The sequence below is a fragment of the Scylla paramamosain genome, chromosome 26 (genome assembly GCF_035594125.1).
Source record: "Scylla paramamosain isolate STU-SP2022 chromosome 26, ASM3559412v1, whole genome shotgun sequence".
Classification (NCBI taxonomy): Eukaryota; Metazoa; Arthropoda; class Malacostraca; order Decapoda; family Portunidae; genus Scylla; species Scylla paramamosain.
The window spans coordinates 10,925,001-10,932,500 of record NC_087176.1 but is presented as its reverse complement, the minus strand read 5'-3'; the positions used below and the strand labels follow the sequence as shown (position 1 = coordinate 10,932,500).

Genomic DNA, 7,500 nt, shown 5'->3' with positions numbered 1-7,500 from the left:
GCCTTTGAAAACATTTGTGGTGGGAGAAGGAAGCGTCTGTGAGTGCTGGGATTAGTACAGCAAACAAATCCCTTTCACGTAACATGAATCTGAGGTAATCTGATACACGTGCTGAAGGGAAGGTCTCGTGCATTGTTATACTTGTGATGCTTGACTTGTTTTATGGACGACTTACCCTCCAATTGTCCTTCGTTTAGACTTCCCCTTAGATCACGAGGAGCCACTTACCACTTCACGATCAAGGCTGCGATAACGGAAGGCGGCTCACGGCAGCTATAAAAATGGGTTACGGTTATATAAAGTAGGTTACGATAACTGAGTGTAACCTGATCTAGCTTAATTGTTGTGGGAAGAGCCTACGTGCGTTAGTTTTAAGGATGAGTATGATAAGGTAACTTGATGTGTCTTGATGTAGTAGAACTTTATAAATGGGTATTATAGAAAAGATGTGTTATGATAGCCGTAGAAAATGGGTCACAATGATAACAGGTAACTTACGGTAACTATACAAAATTAATTACGATAACTTCATACTGTTCATGGCGATAACTATGAAAATGGTAAACGGGAACTGTGAGCAATGCGTCACGATACCTGTGTGGCGGGAGAATGATAATCGTGCATCCACAATAATTGCAAATAAAAAAACTACGATAACAATGCAAAATTCATTACAACAACTAAAGATGGACTACAATTAGCTGTAACACTGGATAACGATTAATACAGAAATACAATACAATAACTGCTAATAAGAAAATAAAAAAAATACAATGACAATACAAAATTCATTACGACGACTAAAGATGGACTACAGTTAGCTATAAGACTGGATGACGATTAATACAGAAATGCAATGCGATAACTGCTAATAAGAAAATGAATAAAAAAATACGATACCAATACAAAATTCATTGCGACGACTAAAGATGGACTACAATAGCTATAGGACTGGATAACAATGAATATAGAAATGCAATACGATAACTACGAATAGGAAAACATATAATGATAACTATGACAAACATACATACATGAAACTCACCACGTTCACTAAAAAAATAAAAAAAATAAAAAAAATTTAAAAATAAATAAATAGCGTTAACTAAAAAGGCACAAGGTTAACTGAAAATAAGACTGGATGCTCTAACTAAACAAAGATCACAATAACTACACAGATAAATACACGTCAACAAAACACTAATTACAAAAACTGAAAACCCCATTCCATTAATCAACTCCAAATAAGACTGAGTGACTGACCTAAGCTACCAATCACGTGTATCACTCACCCTTCAAGCACGTGGGTCTGGCTGAAGAACACGCGAAGGTCAAGGCGCCTTTCACACACCTGGTGGCCACGAGCGTGAAAATTTGCGCTGCAGGAGTTGCCGCCGCGCCCGCCTGGCCTGGGACGCGCAAAAACTGGCCTGGCGTGCGAAGAACTTGTCTCACCTCGCCTCACGCACCTGTGATCCGCATCTAGAAAGAGAGCCAGTTGATTCCTTTCCCTGCTATTGGTATGCGGTGGCGTGTCTGTACTGGTGTTTTTGTGTGTTTCCGTGGCGTGGAGGTGATTATAGTAGCGGTCACAGGCACTTAAGGTTTATTATCACCACACTCTAACTCTCTTTCTGTCAGCGCTGTGTCCGAAGCGTAAGAATGTGGGGAAATAAAGGAAGCTGCAAGAAGCCATCAGGTCTGCACATAAGTCCCTTGCATGAAATATACTTAACTGTTTCTACCTATCATCCTCTTCTATCTTCTTGTAAAGCTCCTTAATGACTCGGCGCTAACAACCTGATTACTGAGTGTATTCCATTCATCTGCCACTCTATTTGGGAACCGCTTCCTTCCTGTCTCTTTTTCAAATCATACTTTATCAAGTTTGATCCCATTATTTCCTGTACCTGCGAATACTTATGTTTACGAATACTTATCACTATCAGTAGTAAGTACAGGTAGCAATTATTATTTAACATTTGACACTCAATACTGACTATATTAAGCGGTGTTCGCCACTGCTGCCAGCATGTGTATGTATGTTATGAATAGTGATAAGAATTTCGCAAGAGTACCACATGCAACTGGTTCAAGCAAGGTGTTGGCGGGGCGGCTGCCGGAGTATGATGCTGCGGCCTTCAGTCCCCGTGACAGCCACCACAGAGTGTACATGCGTGTTAGGATCTGATCTTCTCACTGCTGAATAACTTCTCACATAATCACCTGGAGTATTTTGATGAATGGAACGGACTCAGTAATCGGTTGTTAGTGTTGAGTCATTAGCGAGCTTTAAAAGATTAGGCAAATTTATAGGTGGGGATGATAGGTAGAAATAGGAGTGTTTCATACAGGGACTGCCATGTGTAGGCCTGGTGTGGCTTCTTGCAGCTTCCCTTATTTTCTTATGTTCTTATGTTCTTATTCTACTAGAAGCTTCTTGTATCAAAGCCTTTTCACTGGTATCCGGCATCTCTTTCTTTCATCATTAATCATCATCATCATCATCTGAGACATCTTTTCTTGTTCTACAGCCGCTTCCAAACATTACACGGGAGAGAAATTGCAAAATCTATTCTTTTTAATCCCCCTCACTCTTGTAGATATTTATAAAGATTTATTACATTACTTTTGGGGCCGTGAATAATTATATATCGCAGTGAAAGGGTTAATTTGTTCTGTAGCCTTGAAAAGAAAAGGCCTGTTTTCTACTTTTCTTTTTTCTTTTCTGTATATCCAAACAAACCATTTTTACAGAGCTTTGAATGTCAAGGGAAGACGACTATAGCAGTAAAAAAAATGTATGAATCGTGTTTTGTTGGTATTCGTGTATTTTTGCTGCGAGGGAATGATTTGTATGTATATGATATGTATATGAGGATAAGAATGATTAGGCTGCGTTCATGTTGGTGTTCGTGTATTTTGTGACACTGAAATCATTAGCGTGTACGGAACTGTCAGAATTCGAGTCTAGTTTTGTTGGTATTTGTGTATTTTGTGATGTGGAAATAAATTGTTCTTTTTTTTTTTTTTTTTTTTTTTATCTAACACTGTATAAGTTGATTGAAGTTTGTTGTTGGTGTCCAGAAAGTGTCAAGGAAACTCATTGTGTTTGTCGTGACCAAGATGCTGCATGGTTTTGGTGTTTAGAGGCTGCTGGAAACTCACAAACATTTTCAAATTCTGATTAATACTATATATATACATTTCTTACAAGTCGCCATGAACATTCTTACTCGCATTCATCTGAAGTCAAGGTTATTTGGTGTCACTTTACATCCCTTCAGCATGTTCATTAATTAACGCAATCATCGTGCAAGAGCACAGACAATATCAGATTCATAAACTCAGATAATATTCAATCAGTGCAACTAATATTCAGTTAGAAAAACACATGATAACAGCATCGCATCATTTACCATAAATATTCCGTAATTAAGCCAATCTTCCACACAACCTGTCATGCCAAACATAAAGCAACAGGTAAATCTCTTACTCCGCCTTTAATAAGATACTTGATTTCTAGACTGCATTACACTTTCAAGTTCCACTTACGTTAAGTTATTCCGTCCATCTCGGCCCCTCTCTGGTCAGGCCCTCTGGCACCTCTGCCTCTTTGCTACTAATTATCTCTCTCTCTGTCACTCTATTCCTTTACGATTGTTTAGGGTTGCCTATTTTCCTTAGAAAATTATCTTTATTTTCATAACATTTAACATATCTACCATTCACGTTCCTCATTCACACATATGATCTGCCCACAGGCGTGGTGCTCGATTCAAAACGCCAGTCAAGATATAAAGGCAAATTAATTAAAGCTTTCCCTTAATGATCACTTTCTCCTCCTTGTCTTCTACGTCATTGTTGTTAATTACCTTCTGTTCCAGGCTGCCTTCACACCAGCAGTGTTGTGACGCCTTCCTGTTGCTGTATCTTGCGCGTGTCCTGTGTCTGTGCTTGATGATCCTATTTCTTTTCCAGACTTCCCGTGTTCTTGATATCCAGTGAGAATTTTCCTTCCGGTGCGGTGATTCTCCTATTTCATCCGTCCTCTTCATTTCCTCTTTCTTCCTTCTTATTCTGTCTTCTTCTCTTCTTTATTCTTCCTTATTCTGTCCTTCTTTTCTTCTTATTTATTCTATCTTCTTTTCTTCTTTTTCTCTTCTTTCTTCTTTCATAATACATTAGATACTGCAGAATCATTATATGCATGCAGAATCTTCAATCAACCAGAACAATATTCACACTAGAGAAATAAAAAAACACACACAAAAAGAGACAAAAAAGAGAGAGTTCATTTTCCCCCTCCCCGCCCACACGACTGTTTCAAAGACCAGAACAAAATTAAGAATAAAAAATTGTGCCTCATAGGGGGAACAAATTTAGTGAAGAAGTAAATATTAAAAGCACCTACTGTGTCCACCACGCCACTCACCTGCACCGCCTTGCGTTCGAGTTTTGCGTCCAGGTGAAAAAAGAGGGTTAAGTTCAACATTTTAAGACTTTTTGTAATAATTTAAGTATTCTAAGAGAGAGAGAGAGAGAGAGAGAGAGAGAGAGAGAGAGAGAGAGAGAGAGAGAGAGAGAGAGAGAGTGGAGGGGGGAAAATTGTGAGGACAGCCTAGTGCATATGTACGAGTATGTATAGCAGCAGTGTCACCTCCCTCATCACCAGCACCACCACCACCATCACGACCATCACCACCATCACCATCACTATCACCACCACCAGTATTTACATCATCTCATATTTTTTTAATCCACTGCCGTGAATGGACGATGTGGTGGAAAGATTTTAGCGCAATTGTGCCCTGAAGGGGGAGAGAGAGAGAGAGAGAGAGAGAGAGAGAGAGAGAGAGAGAGAGAGAGAGAGAGAGAGAGAGAGAGAGAGAGAGAGAGAGAGATTACTTCTACTTTCCCTAGTGGTGTTCAAAAAGTAACAGAAGGTTCTACTTTCCTCCTCCTCCTCCTCCTCCTCCTCCTCCTCCTCCTCCTCCTCATTGTCCTCTTTCATATTCTTCCCATTTTATTTTGACACACACACACACACACACACACACACACACACACACACACACACACACACACACACACACACACACACACACACACACACACACACACACACACACACACACACACACACACACACACACACACACACACACACACACACACACACACACACACACACACACACACACACACACACACACACACACACACACACACACACACACACACACACACACGTCTACATTCCTCAGAAACTTAATCTCTCTCTCTCTCTCTCTCTCTCTCTCTCTCTCTCTCTCTCTCTCTCTCTCTCTCTCTCTCTCTCTCTCTCTCTCTCTCATTCAACTCTGGCATACTTTCTCTCTATCTCTCTCCTTATCTAGTCCTCTTGTCTTCTCTTTCTTCTTCCCCTTCTTTATCTTCTCGATCAGGGATGCCTTGATCGTCTTAATTGGCAAAGAGAGAGAGAGAGAGAGAGAGAGAGAGAGAGAGAGAGAGAGAGAGAGAGAGAGAGAGAGAGAGAGAGAGACCTTGACCCAACTGAAGGAAAATAGTTCCGCAAGGAGTGCGTTTTGCTACAATGCCGTTTTATGTATTTGGTTTCATGACTTTCTCTCTCTCTCTCTCTCTCTCTCTCTCTCTCTCTCTCTCTCTCTCTCTCTCTCTCTGTACTCTACTTCTAGCTAACCTCATTATTTACGTATCTATCTATATACCTACCTATCTATCCATGTAATTAACTATCTCTGTATACGTGCATGTGTAATTTATTAAGCCGTAAAGATCCCATGCTTGATTCTTGACCCTCAGCTCGTCGTCAGCTATTAGTCCCCTACGGAGAGATAAGAGCTTTACAATCATCACCCAGTTTACATATATAGGTTATGTAGTCACCGACCGGTCCATAAAGCCGAGATCTTTCACACTCTCACGCACCCTTTTCTCTTGCCTAAGGAGAACAGGCACTGCTCGCTCACCCGTACAAACCTTTACCAACCTGGGTGGGGCGCGAACCTCACCTCGGCCTGTGTGTGTGTGTGTGTGTGTGTGTGTGTGTGTGTGTGTGTGTGTAGCTGGGTCAGTGGGTCGGTATGTGGGTGTTCCAATTTTGATAGTTTTTCTTTTCATTGTCTTGTAATTTTCCTTCTCTTTTTATTGTCATATGTGTGTGTGTGTGTGTGTGTGTGTGTGTGTGTGTGTGTGTGTGTGTGTGTGTGTGTGTGTGTGTGTGTGTGTGCGCGTGTCCTGCATTGTGAGCATCATCGATATTATCATTGTCATCGTTACATGCTCAGTTTTGTATCATTGTATCATTGATATGTAACTCAGATGCTTATGCAAAACACACACACACACACACACACACACACACACACACACACACACACACACACACAGAAAACGAAAGTGTGCTATAAGGAAGAAGAGAATGAGAAAAAAGAGGAAGAAAGCAAATGAAAGAAGGAGAAGGAGGAGGGCAGAGAGGTAGGATTCAGAGGGACAAATGTGGAAGAACGGAGCAGCGAGCGCGGAAGAGGCTTAGCAACTGCAATAGACTCAGTAATCTTGGTTTCTTCGAGGTTTCCGTGATGTGTTTTCTTGTTCGTGTTATACGTGTTTCCGTCACGCGCTTCTGTTTATTGTGTTTCCGTTTTCTTTTTTGCTGAGACTGTGATTCGCTTGTTTTTTTTTTCTTTTTTTTTTTTTTTTGTCATCATGAGTTGCGCTTCCTGTTCTTCCTCTAGTTGTCTCTCTTGATCTGCCTCTTGTTCTTCGTATATTTTCTTTCTTTTCTTTGTTATTTATCTTCGTTTTCATCTTCATCGTTAAATCTTGTTGTTGTTGTTGTTGTTGTTGTTGTTGTTGTTGTTGTTGTTGTTGTTGCTGTTGTTGTTGTTGTTCTTCGTCTTCATCGTCATCATCATCATCATCATCATCATCATCATCATCATCCCCTCCTCCTCCTCCTCCTCCTCCTCCTCCTCCTTCTGCTATGCTGTCCTCTCTCTTCACTGTAGCTAGTTAGAAGTAGTTACCAAACAGCCTTGCAAGGACCAAAAGGTCTGTTGCTGTTTGGCTTTCCTTTGTATTCCTTTGTATTCCTTTGTATTCCTCCTCCACTTGGCTCTTTGGCACAGGGGTCGTCTCGCGGGTGGAAGGTTGAGGGTTCGATTCCTCCTCACGGTAGCTTCTCTATGGGGAGGTCGCCAGTCTTGTAACCCTAACCCGACGCCTTATGACCTTGCTGTTGTGACGCCGCAACTCCGTCTCTTTCAATTGGTACCTTTCCCCTTCTCTCTCTCTCTTTCAGTTCCTGTTATTTTCTTTTATTCTTTTTTACTATTTATATTGTGTTGTTATGTGTTGGTTTGTTTAATTGTTCTATATATGTTTTTTTTTTTACTTTTCTTTCTTTTTATACCTTTCTTTTATCTTGTTCAAGCTTTTTTTAAGTAAATTTTCTTTCTTTACTCTTTGTTCTCC

At 40.5% G+C, this 7,500-nt stretch overlaps 1 long non-coding RNA gene across 1 annotated transcript in view; it reads left to right on the top strand.

The window, feature by feature from the left end:
* The window catches only part of LOC135113729 (uncharacterized), a 113,589-nt gene that overhangs the window by 993 nt on the left and 105,096 nt on the right, over window positions 1-7,500 (top strand). The gene's annotated exons all lie outside the window — the stretch shown is intronic.